Source organism: Oryctolagus cuniculus, chromosome 8, assembly GCF_051225735.1.
Source record: "Oryctolagus cuniculus isolate XC-2025 breed Fujian yellow rabbit chromosome 8, ASM5122573v1, whole genome shotgun sequence".
NCBI classification, from domain to species: Eukaryota; Metazoa; Chordata; class Mammalia; order Lagomorpha; family Leporidae; genus Oryctolagus; species Oryctolagus cuniculus.
Window position 1 is genome coordinate 100,897,012 of NC_142874.1, and position 20,148 is coordinate 100,917,159.

General features: G+C 39.5%; 1 long non-coding RNA gene across 1 annotated transcript; it reads left to right on the forward strand.

Moving 5' to 3' along the window:
• The first annotated feature begins 1,206 nt into the window (after positions 1 to 1,206).
• LOC127483162 (uncharacterized) lies at positions 1,207 to 15,223 on the forward strand. Its single transcript, XR_011378344.2, has 3 exons — positions 1,207 to 1,327; positions 12,916 to 12,978; positions 13,495 to 15,223. It is a non-coding gene; the product is annotated as an uncharacterized LOC127483162 (long non-coding RNA).
• Positions 15,224 to 20,148: the final 4,925 nt, after the last annotated feature.

Here is a 20,148-nt window from a genome sequence, read left to right on the forward strand (position 1 = left end):
CTTTCCTTTTACAGGGAATAGCCTAAGAAGAGGATTTTGTTCTATACTTTTCTAACAGTTTATGTTAAAACTTTTTAAACTTCAAATTGATTTTAAGTGGGAAGAGAGAGAAGGTAGGAAGGAGAGAGAGAGAGAGAGAGAGAGAGTCAACAGTCTAAATTGTACTAAATATATACATATATATAATTTTTACATACTCTTACTAATCAGTGATCAAAAGGTTGAATGACTTGTTTTATTTTTGCACTTCAAGTATGTATATGCATTTTATATACTGATGATGCTTTTAATCTTGTAAGAACCACATCCAGCAATGAATCACATTCTTTGAGTGAATAATTCAGTCCTTGACGCCAACCTCTGAGGGGGAATATTGTGGTCATGCTGTCTGAACAGTGTGGTAGCTATGGCTACCTATATAATTCTTCGCAATGAAAAAAAAAAGTGACAATGACATTAAATTTAATCAGGTTCCCCTTTCCTGTGGTTCCCACTGGGATGAGCCACTAGTGTCTTGCCTTAAATATTCAAAGGCCTTCCTGAGTAGTTTGCATGTGTTCATATAGTGGCACAGTGTCCTGCTACTACAGAACAATGGATCTGTCATGTAATTCTCCTGCAAGTGGATGTGAGTCTAACATGACTAAGTATAGGGCTTAAGAGCTGTTTTTCCCCCAGTGACCATCTTTACTTAAGTTTTAACAAACAGCAGTGAGGGAATGTATGCCGATATTGAAGTGTAATAAACCCGATTATCAGAGTTGGGAACTCAGATGTGGTAAAGAATTGTGATTGGGAAATAATAATAAAGCTGCCTAGCATTTTTAATCACACTTTTTCTGAAACAAAGGGCACAGCCCAGAATATTGTGTGGCTGAAAACATTTGAGAAACATACTTAAATGTTCAGGGACCATCCTCTGTGTTTCTTCCTGTGTCCTTCTGCAGAAACTCATGTGGGTATCACCTGCTTTTAAGTCATTGTGGAAAAATTATAAGAAAGATTTTATGTCCATTGTGCATACCTGCAGAGAAGCTATTTTTTGGCATTCACAGGATGAAAAAAAAAGGATGTTCCCTATATTTATCTGTGATATGATATATTTGTGCCATTTGTTTAAAATCTTGCTGATGGCTCAGAATTTTAATATTTGGAGACTGGATGAAGGGAAGTGCAAATGAGCATCTTTCTTCTATCTTTCCTTTTCAGGTGGTCAAAACAAAACAAGTAAACAAAATTTGCAAAACATATTCATTATTTCTAGGAAAGAACTGCACTTCGAAAGTCCTTTAAAATTCCAGGTGACACTTTCTGCTATCAAAATAGAGTAAGTTTGTCTTGGGTTACATTTAATGTCTTTAGTATTTGATATAAAAAAACTAATCCTGACAGTGTTTGAGTAGCATTAATTAACATGTTTACAATTGTAAATCTAAGAGTAATAGCCATAATGTAAGATGAAGTTCACATTTATTTCAGAATTTTAAAGAAGATTACACAGGATTACCTGCTAACTTTGTTCTATAAATAAACTAGAAGGGGATGTAGAATCTGTGGTAAATACTGAGCATTTCTTTGTTGGTCTTTTACTATTTTGTCTCCTTTATTGGATCTTAACTTCTATTGAAATTTTAGGGATCTTTGTCTCATAGATGTGCAAGTTTAACTCCTATTAGTTTCAATTTCATTGCATAAATATTGTTAGTTTATTGCATAACAGAAAGGAGGATTGAACCCTTTATAACTTTAATTCTCTAGAAAGGTGTTTGAAGAGGGACAACTTAAAATTCTTTCTAATGTCAAGATCATAGTCAAAGGACTGAGCCTATCATAAACGTATCAGAAAACTCTTTCTGTAGTGACATATCATTGACCTCAAAGTCATGGAGAAGTTCAAGGTCAACCAGTGAGACACTCACAGTGGTCAGCTATTTTTGACTGACTGACACTTGTTTTTTAACTTTTGAAAACGTGATTTCATGTTTATCAAACTCTGACATAAAGCATTGTGTGCAATATAGAAATAGGGACCCTATGCTCTGGCTTTCTAATATAAATTTGACAGACAATATATTGGCATCCTCTTTAGGACAGATCAGTGTCAAGGGGGCAGGAGGTCAAGAATGAACAGTCTTACTGAATAGGTTTCAGGCAGAGAAGACAGGTTCCACAGGAAGAATGCCTCTCCAGATCGTCCATCTGTAGACCTAAGACATTGCAACTCAACCCTCTCTACTCTTCTATTGTTTGGCGACAGGGAGATAAAACAAATCAGTAACCTATGCATGTGTGATGAAGACAACGTGAAATCATTGTTCAGTTTACAGTGGAAAGGAGTCTAGAGAGAGTTGTGTGTGGGTACCAGGAATTAACTTAGAACAAAAAGAGTAGTAGGTAAAATTTATCTTTATGACTTTCTATGCCTCAGGATTTATCTTTTTCTCTCCTTTATGATAAACTCTTCCTAAATGTTTATTGCATTTTGTGTGTGAAGTGGTAGCTGATAAATGTCTAGCATCTGATCAATTCCAGAAAGTCTGAAAGTGCCTTGAAATCTATCACTTTAGCCTTCTTTTTTTATTTTTTTTAATTTTTATTTATTTATTTTTTTTTTTTTTTATTTTTTGACAGGCAGAGTGGACAGTGAGAGAGAGAGACAGAGAGAAAGGTCTTCCTTTTGCCGTTGGTTCACCCTCCAGTGGCCGCCGCGGCCAGTGCGCTGCGGCCGGCGCACCGCGCTGATCCGATGGCAGGAGCCAGGAGCCAGGTGCTTTTCCTGGTCTCCCATGGGGTGCAGGGCCCAAGCACCTGGGCCATCCTCCACTGCACTCCCTGGCCACAGCAGAGAGCTGGCCTGGAAGAGGGGCAACCGGGACAGAATCCGGCGCCCCGACCGGGACTAGAACCTGGTGTGCTGGCGCCGCTAGGCGGAGGATTAGCCTAGTGAGCCGCGCACTTTAGCCTTCTTTCATTTGTGCTTTTCCTATTCAAGCCTTGTTCTGACTATAGGAACCCAAGTTTTAAGAAACCATGAAAGTTTACCTCATTTTTTGACAGTGAGATTATTTGTATGAAGTCCTTGATTCCAGAGGGGTTGAACAATAAGAATTTGGGATGCTACTTCAGGAACTTACTGGTCTTTGCATTAGGCTTAGTGATTTTTGGTACTTTTTATTCTTTACAGAAGTCACATTAAAAATTCTTTATACGTAACAACAATCTTTTGAAAAAGATCTCCTTAGAAATATGTGTTCCTTGGAGGAAAAATAATCAAAGGCATCAGGTTTTTTAAAAAATGCTTATTCTCATTATATAGACATTTCCATTAAGGACATTTAGACCATCACCATTATTTTTCAATTATAAATTGTGTAGTGATTAATGCCTTGTATTTGAATATTTTTTGTTGTTAAACCTTTTGAAATTAAGCTACAGACATTATGATATTTTATTTTTTTAAAAAAATTTATTTATTTACTTGAAAGGCAATGTTACAGAGAGGCAGAGAGAGAGAGAGAGAGAGAGAGAGAGATCTTCCATGTGTTGGATTACTACCCAAATGGTTGCAACGTCCAGGACTGGCCCATCTGAAGCTAGGAGCCAGGAGCTTCTTCTCTATCTCCCACGTGGCTACAGGGACCCAAGGACTTGGGCCGTCCTTCACTGCTTTCCTAGGCACATTAGCAGGGAGCTGGATCAGAAGTGGAGCAGCCAGGACTTGAACCAGCACCCATATGGGATGCCAGCACTGCAAGTGGCAGTTTTACCAGCTATGCCATAGCACCAGCCCCATGATATTTTATCTTAACTATCTTAGCATGTGTCTTGTAAAAACAAGGACACTTTCCAAAAAAATCTCAATGCTATTTTCCCAAGAGTTTAACATTGCAGTTTCTAAAATATATCCTGTAATCAAATTTCAGTTGCCCCACAAATCCCCTTATACAGCTGTATGGTTTTCCTTCCTTTCCTCCTTCTTCCCTCCTCTCCTTCTTTTTCTCCTTTCCTTCCATCCTTCTATGCTTTTCAATCCAGACCCAATCAAGGAATGACATTGTTTATAGTTATATTAAGAGTATTCTTTAAGGTAGAATTTTCCTGCTTCCACTGGTGTTTGTTTAACCATGCTCTTTGCATTTTTGGAGAGTTCAAGTCAATTGTTTTTTCCTTCCTTCTTTCTCTTTCTCCCTTTCTCAGATTTCTTTTCTTCATTTTAAAGGTAGAGTTATATACAGACAAACACACATGCACACACACACCGAGAGAGAGAGAGAGGGAGAGAGAGAGAGAGAGAGAGGAGATATCTCTTATCTGCTGGTTCACTCCTCAAATGTTCACAACAAACAGGGCTGGGCCAGGCTGAAGCCAGGAGCCTGGAAATCCATCTGGGTCTCCCATGTGGGTGGCAGGAGTCCCAGTTCTTGGGCCATGTTCCCCTGCCTTCCCAGGTGCATTAACAGAGACCTGAATTGGAAACTGAGTAGCCGAGACTCCAGCTAGCACCGCAGTATGCAGAGCTGACATCTCAAGCAGCAGCTAGCAACACTAGATCCGATGCTTATAGTTCTTTTAACTCTAGTTTTACAGCATCCATTCAAAAGTATAAAATCATTTTTAAAAAGTTTAGAGAAAGTTCTTAAGCTTTATTTTAAAAATTATACAAATACACTATTATTGTCAAAGATTGGAGCACTATAGAACATAGCACAAAACAGTTAAAATTTTGGTTTATATTTTCCAAATCCACTTATAGTGTCTTATGTATGTGCGTATATGTGTATGTATGATCAGTATGTGTATATGTTAAGAGATGCATATGCATATGCATACATATATTTGCAAGTAGACATATATAGCTATTTCTCTAATTTATATGCACTATTTGGCATCTAGCTTCTTTGAAATTAATGCATTGTTATGTGCAGGTAATTACTACTTTTAAGGGTATTGTTTTTGGTATAATTGTGTGTACCATTGTTTATTTACTTGTTCCCTTCAACATTAAATGACTGTTTAGTTTCTCGGCTGCTTTAACTAAATGGGGTTGCTTAAAACAAAGAAGTTGATTGTGTCATAGTCTGGCTGCTAGGTTTGTAATCACAGTGTCCAACAGGATCTGCTTTCTCTCTGATGGCTCTAGAGAAGAATCTGTCTTAACTCCCAATGTCTGTGGTTTACCAGCAGTCCTTATTTTCCTTGGCTTAGGGATGCCTGCCTCCAGTCATGTGACCATCTTCTGTGTGCCTTCACGCTATCTTTCTTCTCTCTGTGGCTATGTTTACAAGGTATTCTCTTGTCTAAGAAGAGCACCAGCTATATTGGATTAGTGGTCCATCCTACTTGAATATGACCTCATCTTAAGGACTCTGCAATGTGTCTATTTACAAGTAAGATCACATTCTGAGGTGCAAGGGGACCTAGTAGAGGACCTAGTAGAGGACACAATTCAGCCCCCCACAGTGAGTTTCTCATTTTTTTTTGCACAATGAAAATATTGGTGTGTACATTCTTCTGAAGGATGATCTTCAGATAGAGTCTCAGAAGAAGAATTGTTGGGTCAAATGGTAGATATCTTAATAATTGTGTGATGCTTTACTAAATTGCTTTCCCAAAAGAATTCATTTATTTACCATCATTCCAATACTGCACATGAGAGCTTAATTCCTCACATTTCTATGAATATTTAACATTTTTTTAAATTACCATTTTGCTGGATAAAACATTATTTAACAAAGAGGCAGATAGAATAGTTTTCTTTTTGGCCATAAAATAGGTTTGTTTGTTTCCCAAGCATTCAAAATAAATTCTTGCCATTTCTCTCTGTACTCCTCTCCCCAAAGGGACAGAAAAACCATCCCTTGTGATCTCTCAATGGGAGACAACCTCAACCCTTGCTATTTGTCCTTTCATCTTTCTGCTGGGCTCTGTTCCAATACCAAGCTCTATTGCTTTTCTCAACTAAATACGCACACACGTGTGTGCACATACACACACATACAAACAAACATGAAAAAACTTCCTAGACACATCAGCGGATACGAATAGGTTTGAGGGTGGAGGCTGAACAATGCTATTTACTGAATAGTTCTGGCGTCTTAGGATTGCAAGAAGGCCCATTATCTATTCTCTGCTTTTCTGGTGAAGCTTTCAAAGACTCTCATGAAAGTGTCTTTTACAGTCCAAGAATACATCCTCTGAGTTTGGGACTGCTGGGGGGCTGGTGTTGGGGTGCATGGGTGCTGTGGCATTTTGTCCAGGGACAGCAACTCTCCTGTGTGATTTCCCATCTCTGGTTGGTTTTCATGCCACCTGCACCTGCGCTCCATATCTAGAGCTCCAGATACAATGCATGGGGGAAGAATAAAGGGAGACTCTCACATCTCAGTTACCCACATTAACCCCCACACCTCTCTCTACCAGGAGATAAATTCCTTCTGTTGTAGAGGTAATACATCTCTGGCTTCATCTGGGTGGCTCTGCCTCTACAAAACTCACAACCAGGTAGCTAAGATGTGTGTATGGCGGGGGTGGGAGGAGATCCCCGGTTGCTGGGTGAATTGTCTGGTTCCCATGCTGGGAATTTGTTTCCAGAAGGGTGAGGTTAAAGCCTTGCATTCTGTCTCAGAAATTCCTTTTTTTCCTCTTGCTATGCTACCCACGCACACTGAGCTAGGAAATGGAGAGAGGACTTCTTCACCAGTTGGCCCTCTGGCTTGAATCATTCCAGTCCGCCACCTTGATTGATTTTGCTTACCTTGGGACCTGTGTTTTATATACTGGCAGTGACCCTGTCCATCCTCAGTGTTCTTCTTGCAACAAGGGGAATTGCCTTCCAGACTGTCTCAGCACTGGCTGCCCGGTGACTTTAATTTCTCCCTTAGACGGTTTATCCAAATATTCATACTCCCCATCCACTCCAAAGAGATGTCTGTGTTTACCTTGTACATTTAAACAATGGAGACAAAAGCCAGTAGAATCATTCATTGTTGTGTTACAGGTTTGTTTCGGAAATATTAAGCCTGGTTCCTGAATGTTCCCTCAGTTCTTTCAGTAGAGTTTATTTTTGACTATTAGCTTACAAAAAAAGGAAATCAATTGGTATAGTAGCTCAAGGGGCTTACTGCATGTAATGGTGTTCAAATATACTGTAATGAAAAAAGCCCCTGCAGGAATCATATCAAGTGTTGTGGGTTGAATTGTATCCTTTGAAAAGTTATACTGAGTGCCTAACACCCAATACCTGTGAAATAGGGTCTTTGCAGATGCAACCAAGTTAAGATGATGCCATATTGGATTAATTCAGAAAAATGGTGTACTTAGAGAACAGAGACACAGGGAGGTGAATGTCATGTGAAAATACAGATGTAGACACATAGATGCATGGTAGGAACTCAAGTATTTGAGTCATCATCTGTGGCTTTAGGTGCATTAGCAGGGACTGGATGGGAAGCAGAGTAGATGGGACTCCAACCTGCACTCTGATGTGGGATGTGGGTGCCCCAAGCAGTGGCTTAAATTTAATAAAGCGGCATATTGGGGCTGGTGCTGTGACACCGAAAGCTAACTGCCCTCCTATATGGGCTCTGGTACAAGTCCAGGCTGCTCCACCTCCCATCCTGCTCTCTGAGAAGGCAGTGGAAGATGGACCAAGTGCTTGTCTCCTGCATGCACATAGGAGACCCAGAAGAAGCTCCTGGCTCCTGGTTTTGGACTGGCCCAGCCTCGGCTATTGTGGCCATTTAGGGAGTGAACTAGTGAATAGACAATCTCTCTCTCTCTCTCTCTCTCTCTCTCTCTCTCCTTCTCTCTCTCTTTGTATCTCTGCCTTTCAAATAAATAAATATATCTTAAAATAAAACAAGGCAGGCACAAATGCCTTTCTCATTGCATATGTCGTTATTGTTTATTCCAGTCATCTGCCTCCTTCCAGAAAAAGCCCTTATAAAAATAATAAGTCTTAAAGTAAGTTTATTCTTTCTCCGAAGTCATACATCTCAAAGAAATGAAATAGTCATCTTATGGCAAAGCCGGTCATTTCCATTGCCCTCATATGGGAAAAGTATCTCATAAATCATGGACAGTTTATATCAGCCTGGAAGCAGGACCCTTGAGAAGGACATTTTAGAAAGTACAGCAACTTTCATGTGTTGTGATTTGGTCTCTTGGTGTGAGGCAAGTAGTTTTTTTTTTTTTTCCTTATTGTGGGCTTGGCCTCCACCTGTGGCACTGGCATTCCATGTGGGCGCCAGTTTGTGTCATGGCTACTCTTCTTTTTCTTTTTTTTCTTCTTTAAAGATTTAAGGGATGCTGGCACCTCAGGCCAGGGCATTAACCAGCTGTGCCAGAGCTCTGGCCCCTGCTCCTCTTCTGATCCAGCTCCCTGCCCATGGCCTGGGAAAGCAGAGTGACAGACTGCTGTGGGCACATGTCATCTACATGTAGAGCCTCTGACATTATCAAATAAACATCTAAATATATCTCACTTATTTATCCTTAAGAAAATGAAATAAAAATATTTACAGCTTGAATATCTTTTTTTAAAACTTGATCTGCCATTTGAAAGGCCATAAGGAAAGAGCTGGATCAGAAGAAGAGCAGGAACCAGTGCCCATCTGGGAACCAGTGCTACAGGCAGTGGCTCAGTCTACTACACCACTACGTCACAGCACTGGTCCCCCTAGAGAATAAAAACACTTGTTATATACAGAGGAACAACATATGAATGACAATAGACTGATCTTCAAAAGCAGTTGAAGTAAGAAAACAATGAGACAACCTCTTTGAGGTAATTGGAAAAAATGATAATTCTATACCTAGAAAAAATCTTTTGAAAATGAAAGTTATTTTTCCAGAGGAATAAAATCTGAAAGAATTCATTATCAGTACATTATCACAGTAGTAGGAAAAATTTAAAAAAAGTTGTTTATGAAGAAGAAAAATGATAGTAGATAGAAATGTGGACCTACACAATGGAATGAAGGCCACAGGAAATGCCAGTTGCATAGGTAACTACATAAGACTTCCTTAAATTTCTGAGCATTTCAAAGGAGATAATTGACTAAGCAAAAAAATAATATGGTGGTTATAGCAAATACAGCAAAAAGGCCAGGGAGGGAGAAATGGAAGTATACCTTTGTAAGTTTCTGATGCTGTATGTGAAGTGGCATTAATATTGCTTGAAGGTAGAATGTGGTAAATTCGAGGTGAATATCACTCATATAAGCCCTTATGCCTCTACTAAAATAACATGACAAAGATAATAAGCTCACAAAATCAAAAATGAAATCAGAAAGTAAGTAATTCAAAAGAAATAAGAGAAAGAGAAAAACAGAGTCAAGACCAGATGGGAAATAAAGAAAACAAATATCAAGTTGGATTTGAACCCCTCTCCTGGTGTGCTTTGCACAGGATTTGGCTCTCAAACTCATGAAGATATTTCAACTCTAAAGTTATAAGTGAGTAACATGAAGAAGATGAAAACTTATCCAATTATGGGGATTAGAGATGGCGCCTGGGAGGAGGCCTTTAGGTCACTGGGGGTATATCCTTGGAAGGTTATTCTCACGAGTATGTTGGTTATAAAAGCCCCAGTGGGACCCAGCCCTCCCTCTGCACCCTCCCCACCCCCGTTTCTCTCTTTCCTGGCTCATGATATATTTTGTCTTCTGTACCACTCTCATCAGAGGCCAAAGCAATGGGGCTACCTGATTTTAGACTTGAACCTTTATAATTGTCAGCCAAATAAACCTTTCTTTCCTTCATAAATAACTTGTCTTAAGCATTTCATTATAGTAATGAAAAGCTAACTAAAACACTCAACAATAGTAGCATTAAATATAGGTAGTATAAAGTAATACAGAGCATTATAAAGGTGCAGGCACTTGACATAGATATCCTGTCTTTTCATTAAAAACAGAACTCCTGAGCTTTACCTGTGTTCACAATTGCCAAATAGAGACCATACTTCCTAGCCACCATTGCATATCATAACAGTATGACTAAGACCTGACCAAAGATCCAGGAACCTAACTGCTGTGTACCTATAGGAGGATGTGCCCTTAGAAGGCGCGATCGTATGCACTCTTTACCTTTTCCATAGGCTGGGATGTATGACAGCTGGAGCAGCCAACTTGGATCATCCTGTAACTGGATAAAGAAGCCATGTATCAGGAACTCAAGAAACTCAACAACAAAACAAATAATCCAGTTAAGAAATGGGCTAAGGATATGAATATGCATTTTTCAAAGGATGAAATACAAATGGCTAACAGACATAAAAAATGCTCAAAATTACTACCCATCAGAAAAATGCCAAAAAAAAAAAAAAAAAAAAACCCCACAGTGAGGTTTCACCTCACCCTGGTTAGACTGGCTATCACTCAAATATCAAAAAATAAAAAAATTCTGGTGAGCATGTGGGAGAAAAGGTCCCCTAATCCACTGTTGGTGGGAATGTAAACTAGCACAAGCATTATGGAAGACCATAAGGAGATTCCTCAGAAATCTGAAGATCCATCTACCATATGACCCAACCATTCCACTCCTGGGAATTTGCCTAAAGGAAATGAAATCAGTGTATGAAAGAGTTATCTGGACCCTCATGTTCATAGCAGCTCAACTCACAACAGCTTAGATATGGAATCAACACAGATGTCTGTTAGCTGATGACTGGATAAAGAAGTTGTGGTATATATACAAGTGACAGAATACTGCTCAGCCACAAAAAATAAATAATAAAATCCTGTCTTTCACAAAAAATGAATGCAGTTGGAGATCATTGTGCTTAGTGAAATAAGCCAGTCTCCAAAACAAATACCGTGTTTTCCTTGATTTGTGGGAACTAATAGTATACATATACTAAAGTAGCGTATATGAACAAAATTGTTATTTTGCGATTTGATTATTGTTTATAGCCTTTGTGCTGTTGAGGAACAGTTTTTCTACTTACTACCTGTTGAATTTTTTATCTAGTGGAAGGCTAAGCTTGTGATTATGAAGTAAATTCAAAGTATGTCATTGTTAAAATGAAAAGGAGTGAGGAGGTCAGAGCAAGGGAGGGAGGGAGGATCGAGTGGGAAGTCCGGGTCGGGGCGCCGGATTCTGTCCTGGTTGCTCCTCTTCCAGTTCAGCTCTCTGCTGTGGCCCGGGAGGGCAGTGGAGGATGGCCCAAGTCCTTGGGCCCTGCACCTGCCTGGGAGACCAGGAGAAGCACTTGGCTCCTAGCTTCCGATCAGCACAGTGCGCCGGCCACAGTGCGGCAGCTGCAGCGGCCATTGGAGGGTGAACCAACAGTAAAGGAAGACCTTTTTCTCTGTCTCTCTCTCTCACTGTCCACTCTGCCTGTCAAAAAAAAAAAAAAAAAAAAAAAACCAAAACTGTATTTGTGAAATTTGTTCCCTTTATTTAAATAAGATTTTTTAAAAGAAACCATATACCAAGGATATCAGAGCCACCCTATAAACCTTTGATTTTACACCTTTGAGCTGTTTCAAGAAAGAATAATACATATCTTTTTGAGCTGCTTTTCTTAATTTAGATCCCTTCCGAAACACATCCTGAGACAAATACTGGCATGCAGTTGATTGATTTGGGAAGTCACCCTAGGAAGCACAGGCAAGGGAGAGAAGGCAATAAATAACAAATTGATGTGTGGGTGACTACTATGATCACATCCCACTGTAGCCCTTCCAAGAGTCTCACCTTAAAGTTACCCAGAAGTCCTGGATTCTGGGACATTTGTCTACAGACTCCTATAGCCATTGGATGGGGGTTTCTTTTCCCAAGGGTATTTACTCTGCAGGGCGGTCAGCATTCCAGACACTCTTCATCATGTGCAATTACAGGGGTACTGTGTGCTCAGTGGTATGGGCTGGCATGTTTGGTACCTGCACAATGCAACATCATTACCCATTTTCTCAATTAAAAGTAGCTCAGTTGTCATAATGAGAACCTTTCTAATAAAAAAAAAAGTTGTAATTGTTTAAGTTTTGCTCCATTTCAAAAAATATGTACAGAATCAAGAATACTGATTTAGGGGACAAGACTAAGCATTTTATAATAATTATTTTTAGCCATAGGTCTGATTAGTTGATAGCAACAACTTTGCAAAATCTGTGGCTAGTGTTGTGGCACAATGGGTTAAGTTGCAGTTTGCAATGCTGGCATCCCATATTGCAGCACTGCTTCCAGTCCCAGTTACTTCACCTCTGATGCAGCTTCCTGCTAATGTGCCTGGGAAGGCAAAAGAAGATGGCCCAAGTGCCTGGGCCTGTGCCACCCATCTGGGAGACCCAGAGGAAACTCCTGGCTCAAGGCTTCCACTGGACCCAGCCCCAGCTATTGCAGGCATTTGGGGGATGATCCAGAAGATGAAAGATTCTCTTTCTCTCTCTCTCTCTCTTTCCATTCTCACTCTCTCCTTCTCTGTCACTCTACCTTCCAAAAAAAAAGTAAATAATAAAATTCTGTTGTGAAAACATTGACTTGTAGTATTCATAATTTTAATAATGAATGACTCTAACATTTGACTAAGATTTTCAAGGTCTAGGCGATCATTCCTTCCATTATTTATCGTGGACATTCTGGCATTATGAGTTCCCTAATTGAACAACAAATCCTCTGCTCTGATGTGTTACATTGCAAATTCCCAGGCATCATACCTTAAATATTTTTTGCTTCTAAATGTAAAATCTGTCTCATGTTGGGGTAAAAGTTATGTGCCCAGTATGTGGCCTTTGACTTCTCATTTAATGGCACAGTAGGTGTAAATTAATATATCACAGCACAGCTTTCTTGAGAGCTTTAACTAGACTGTGCCTACAGCTGGTTTGCAGTAGAGAAAAGTCTCTTCGGAAAGAGCAACCGCTTTGCTCTGGTTTTCAAAATGTAAAGCTTTCCTTTTTGCATGTCACGTAGGTTTCACTGCTTCTACGCTGTAGAGCTTTCAAGAGAAATGTGGGAGAAGTTCAAGAATTTCAGGTAAGAAATTATTTAGTTTTTCATTACTAAGGCTTGAAAAAATATATTTTAGGAGATATTAATATAAAAACTGATAAATATCTCAAAGTCATTTTGGGGGACATGTAGATATGCTAATTTTTTTAAAAAATTTTATTTAGAAAAATAATGTGCAAATCATTGAATATCACTAAAATTAATGAACACTTTCTTATTTTTTGAAAATATTTCATTAAGGACTACGTTTGGATTTATCATCCAAAGTAGTTTTAACACACCACCTAAGATTCTGGAAGTTACTTTACACAATTATTCCATCCATTACAATGGAGGGAACAAATCCCAGAACTACCAGACTCCATGGCTAATGCCCAAACTAAACCTTAGTGCCTAAGCATCCTACCTGAAATGTGTCATTTTTAAGAATTATCTATACTATTAAGGCAAACACTTGCAAGGGCAAGAATAAAGTAGAAGAAGACATGATCGAAGTTTTCTAGTGTGATGGCTAACTGGGTGAAATGTGCTTATTTTCAGGTGATATGCTTTACCGTCATAGAGCACTCTCAAGATAAGGTTGTATGAAATGAGGTACTTCTTTGCGCTATTCCTGAAAGTGTCAGTTGCTCTAAATCTAGGTTCAGTAAGTCAGTACTCTCTCTCACACTTAGAATACACATGCCTTTGGCCCAGCAATTTTATTGCTACAGCTTTATCCTACTTAAGCTAATAAATGAAAACATATGTACATGAATACTCATTTCAGCAGCTTATAATGTAGAAGTGGGAAGTAAGAATATACATCAATAAAGAAATGTTAAATTACAGTATAATCATGCATGCATTAATATGTAACTGTTACAAAAAATGAAGTTTTGATCTATAGGCCAACATGAAAGATTCTACAATCTGTGTTTTTAAGGAAGAAAAGATAAGGCAGAACAGCAAGCTCATTGTGTTTCTACATGCAGAAAGTAAATATTGTGTGCCTGTGTATTTGTATTCTGTACATGCCCCCAAAATTTTGTCATGAGACCCAAGAAATTACTAATCTTACTTTCAGAGAGTGACACTAGTGTTGCAAGTTGAGAGAAATATTATTTAAAAAATCAAATGCATATTTTTTAATAATTACATTATAAATAAAATTGGGTTATTTTTACAGACTACCAACTTAGTAATAAAAAGAATATGGAGAAGGCTAGAGACAGGATCATTATATACTAATATTATTCAAAGGAACTACTGTAGAGGAATGACTTAGGTAAATTGATAATTTTCTATTCTTTCTAAGTTTATGTCTTTTATTTGGCTTGATGTGATTATTTACTTCCTTTTCTTTTTTTCAAAGACAGTAATTATTTGTCCTGATCTTTCCATTATACAATAATATTATTTTACTAAAAAAAAAACTACCCAAATTTAGCAGGAACAATTTAGTAGGATTCCTTCATGCCAAATTGTTATAAAACAATAAGTGATTAAAATGAAAAAAAGAGCCAAAGGCAAAATTCTTTTCTGGCAAATTTTCCACTTTAAATGCTGGGAGATGCAAGGGGGAGGGGAGTGAGTTCAGGATTTGTTGGCAGCTGCCTGGGTGGGGAGCTGGGGCTTGCCTCTCTCCTTACTGCCCTTAGTCTCTGCAGAGGGAGCCGAGCTGTGATGTAAATAAGCTTTCTCGGATGGCTCCGGGCCAGGAGGACTCCTGCCCTGTCACCCAAGTCACCTGTGTCTTTTGAGAACTGCTTTTCCTTCAGAAAGAGAGGCTGATTTATTTTATGCAATTTTTATTGGAGAAACATTTCTAAATACTTCCAGGGTAACTTAAGTTTGGGAAAGTGTTGAAAAGCATACAGAAGCAAATATCAGTCCTTCTGTTCATCAGTCATTCATAGTCCTACTTTCCAGAGAGAGTTGCTAATCTAATATTGCCATCCTGTGTTTCAGTCTATCTAAAAGACAGAACTGTGTTGCCTGTATCATCTTCTAGCTTTTTGTATAAATTATCATATGTATATCCTCTTATTGTTAAGGAATTTCCTAACATAATTTATTGTTCATGGATGGTTAAGATTCCACTCTGAATTTATCACAACTTGCATAAACATTCATCTAAACTTAGATGTTCAAGTCAAGTCCACTTAAAACAATTTAGCCATTATGAAGAATGCCACTACTTTCTTTCCTTAATAATTCTTATTTGTAGTTCTCATTTTCATTTTATTTATTTTCTTAATCGTTTTTAATTTTGAAAAAAAAAAAAAAACTTTAATTCCAGGATAGCTAGGGTTCAAGTACATGGGTATTTAAAAGGATCTGACTGGGGCAGGGGTTTGGCACAGCCATCGGGACACTGCTTGGGGTACTTTCATGCCACATCGGAGCCCTTGAGTTCAAGCCCTAGCCCTGCTTCCGATGCAGCTTCCTGCTGATGAGTCCCCTGGAAGACAGCAGGTGAGGACTCAGATACTTTAGTTCCCTGCCACCCATGTGGGAGACCCAAATTCAGTTTCTGGCTCTTGGCTTCTGCCTGACCCAACCCTGGCTCTTGCAGGCATTTGGGGAGTGACCCAGCAGATGTAAACTTCTGCTCTCTTTCTCTCTCTTCCTCTGTCTTTCAAATAAATAAAATAAAAAATTTAAATACGATATGAACACACACACGGGATATTTATGTTGGTGGTCCTCAACTAAGAGTACTTTTGCTCACAGCATCACCTGAAGACATTTTTGATTGTCATGACTAGGGGAGTGCTAGCTACTGCTGTCACCTACTGTGTAGGAGTCAGCCGTGGCTACTCATCCTGCAGTCACAAAACGGCTTCCCACAGGAAAGGAATTTAGCAGTTGCCTTGAGTTTGAGAAGCTCTGTGGCATCCTTGTGTGTGTGTGTGTGCGTGCGCGTGTGTATCAGAAATATGAATAGCCTTTCCTTTTCTAACTAAAAATTCACTCATGACACAAATATATTAATTCACCAAGAGAATTAAATGGTAATGTTTTTGTTATAGTCATAAGTAGAGATAGAAGGAGAGAGGAAGGGAATATTATGATATTAGAATTGTATCTATGAACTATATTGAATCTGATAAAAACCAACTGAAAATATTTTAAAAATGCAAATCTATTCAACCATCACAAAAATCTATAAGCAAAAAATGTTATGTTTCAATTTAACAGTGATCTTTATTTTTTAAAAAAGATTTATTTATTTATTTGAAAGGCAGAATTACAGCTCAGCTCCCACCATTGCAGCCATTTGGGGAGTGAACCAGCAGATGGAAGACCTCTTTCTGTGTCTCTCCCTCTCTCTCTAACTCGGTCTTTCAAATAAATAAAAATAAATTGTTAAAAAAATAAATAAGTGAAAAATTAAAAATGCTATTCCATTATATGTAAGCATCATAGCTTATTTAAGCAGTTCTGTAACAGTAGATAATTTAAGTAGCACTAAATTTCATAAATCATAACAAAAAAATGAACCTTTTATGTCCGCTTCTTTATATGTATCAGATTCTTTCCTTGGCCATGAATGCCTCACAGTAAAATCGCTTGATCATTGCACTGAGGATTTTGAGCACCTTTGATTCATGTGTCCAGCTGCTTCATCATAACATAGGTTCTTTGTAAGACTCAAAAAACTTTAAAAATATTTATTTATTCAAAAGGCAGAGTGACAGAGAGAGTGAGAAACACACACACACACACACACACACACACACACAATCTTCCATCCCCTGATTCACTCCCCTAATGCCCTTAACAGCCAAATTTGGACCAGGCCTAAGAAGAAGATATGACCTCCATCCTGGTCTTCTGTACTGGTGGTAGGGGCCTAAATTCACAGACCTTCTTTTACTGCCTTCTCAGGCCATTAGCTAGAAAATGGATGATAGGTGACGGATTGGTGGGGACTGAAATGGGCACTCTGATATGGGATTCCTGTGTTGCAAGCAGCAGCTTTAACCTGCTGTGTCATAACACTGTCCCCCAAATTTTACAATAATTTAATCTGAAATTCTATACCCAAACATAATGGATTTTTGAAAAGGTTTATTAGAAAGAGTTACAGAGAAACAGAGAAACAGAGATCCTCCATCTGCTGGTTCATTACCCAGTTAGGCCAGGCAGACGCCAGGAGCCAGGAGCTTCATCTGGGTCTCCCACATGGGTACCAGGGCCTAAGTACTTGGGCCATCTTCTACTGCTTTTCCCAGGCCATTAGCAGGGAGCTGGATCACAAGTGGAGCATCTGGGACATGAACCAGTGCCTCTATGGGATGCTGGCATTGTAGGTAGTACCCACTACGCCACAATGCTGGCCCCTATAATGGATCTTTATAAAAAATTAACAATTGTAACTTCTCTAAAAATGAGGTGAAACCCACTTTTCACTGATGGTTAGGTCTTATACAGTCATTCAATAATGAGCAATTTTATAAGTTAGGAATGAATACTTGTTAATGATCACATGAAATAAAACCTGAGAATATTTTTTACTGTAATTAAAGATTTATTTTTTTCTCTAGCTGTGTTTACTAGAGATATGCGTAATGAAGGGTAATCATTTTTGAAGTTTTTCCATGGAGTTCCTCAATGTTTCAGCAGTTCTTAAAATGTTATCTTTTAATTCAACAATTTTTAAAAAAGATTTATGTATTTATTTGAAAGGCTGAGTTACTGAGAGAGAGAAAGAGAGACAGAGAAAGATATACTGATTCACTCCCCCAGATGGCTGCAACAGCCAGAGCTGGGCTAGGCTGAAGCCAGGAGTCAGGAGCTTCTTCCAGGTCTCCCACATGGGTTCAGGGACCCAAGGACTCGGGCCATCTTCCACAGCTTTCTCAGCTCAGTAGCAGGGAGCTGGATCAAAGCGGAGCAGCTGGGACTTGAACCAGTGCCAATATGGGATGTCAATGGTATAGGCTGTAGCTTAAACCCACTTCACCACAGGGCCAATCCTAATTCAAACATTTTTAAAAGAGTATTATTTTAACACTATAAAGAATAACACAAATTTCAGTATACTCCATATTTATTTATTTAAAAGGTAGAATGAGAGTGAGACAGAGAGATAGGAAGATAGAGTGAGGTCTTCCATCTGCTGGTTTACTCCACAAATACTTGCAACAGTAGGGCCTAGCTGATGCTGGAACCAGGAATTCACTGGATTTTTCATATGGGTGGCAGGGACCCAAGTACTTGAACTATCACCTGTTGTCTTTCAGGGTGCACATTAGCAGGAAGCTGGAAATGGAAGCAGAGCTAGGACTTGAACCCAGGGATTTTGGTATGAGGTACAGGTGTCCCAGGCAGTGTCTTATCCACTGAGACAATTGCCTACCCCTGTATATTGTTTTAGACAATATTAGCTATAATGTGTAAATTGTGCTGTTAGATTAAATTTTCGTGCATGTTAAGGAATAAAGTTCACACATGTGCTCAAATAGGCAGAGTAGCCATCTTAGCATGACTGAAGAGTATTCAGAATTTTCAAGGATAATTTGTAGTGGTGGCATTTGTAGGTATTTATGTCATGGAGAGAAAACAGGAAAAAAACCTGGATCGAAGTGACTTTATTCTTGGTGTCTGATCACTAATTTATCAAAATTCTCATTTACTTACCTTTATTTTTTAAAGACTTATTTGTTTGAAAGACAGAGTTGTAGAGAGGCAGGGAGAGAGCTTCCATTCGCTGGTTCACTCCCCAAATGGCTGAAACAGCCCAGCTCCTGCAATAAACATAGTGATTTGTGGACTGGAGAGCCAGCAGGAGGGGTGGGGGGAAGAGAGAGAGAATGAATATTCAGTCCACTGGTTCATTCCCTAAATGTCCACAATAGCTCAGACTGGCTGAAGCTAGGAGCCAAGAAGTCCATCCAAGATCTCTCCCACGTAGGTGGCAGGAATCCAAGTACTTGGGTCATCATCTGCTGCCTCCCAGGTGCATTTGTGGAAAACTGAATTAGAGTGGAGGTAGAACTTTTTTTTTTTTTAAGATTTATTTATTTATTTGAAAGTCAGAATTACACAGAGAGAGGAGAGGCAGAGAGAGAGAGAGAGAGGAGGGGCAGAGAAAGAGAGGTCTTCTATACGATGGTTCACTCCCCAGTTGGCAACAACGGCTGGAGCTGTGCCGATCCGAAGCCGGGAGCCAGGAGCTTCTCTGATCTGAAGCCAGGAGCCAGGTGCTTCTTCCAGGTCTCCTATGCAGGTGCAGGAGCCCAAGGATTTGGGCCATCTTCCACTGCTTTCCCAGGCCATAGCAGAGAGCTGGATTAGAAGTGGAGCAGCCAGGTCTCAAACCGGCACCCATATGGGATGCTGGCATTTCAGGCCAGGGCGTTAACCTGCTGTGCCACAGTGCCCGCCCCTCTTCATTGATTACTAACACAATAGTACTGAACACCATCACATTGAGTATTTTTCTACTCTGTTCTAGTTCCTTCTACCATTCCTATATATTTTGTGGGGAGCAACCCGGACTAGACTAAGTTACTGGAATTAAGACTTATTCTATGCATCTGCTCTCCCACAATATGGCGTTGGGAGAGGAGAAAACAGCTTCTACGCAGCTGCCTCTTGCCAACTTGAGTGATGACCTCCAGGAGCTGATCCTGCTCCTGATTGGAGGAGAGCAGCGTACTCGGCGTGTGGGCAGCCGAGTTGGGATTGGCGGAGGAGGACTATAAGGGAGGAGAGAGACAGCATGCACCAGGAACATCTAAGGGGAACATCTATCTGAAGGAACACCTGTGCAGCCCCCGAGAGAGCCGGCTGGCGGTGTGCCGCTCCCCTGCGGAAGTGGGGAAAGTGGCCAGGGGGAACCGCCCTTCCACGGAGGTGGAAGGGACAGTAGCCAACCCGGGAAGAACCAGCAGCAAACCCGGGGAGGGCCGAGCAGACGAAAGAACAACGCAGGGTCCTGTGTCGTTCCTCCACGAAGACGGGGAGCGACAATATTTAATATGTTGTGATTTTATTTTCCATGTTTTTGTTCTCTTTCATATTCCCCATTCATTAATTTCTCTTAATGTATTACCCCCAGATAACTTCTTCAAAAATATCATCAACCAATGACTCCATCTATCCTACTATTTAATCCTTCCCTTACATTTTTAATTCTGATGTTTTATCCCCCCAATTTTTCCTTTTTTTTTTTTGAGATTCTACTTATTTTTCCATGTCTTG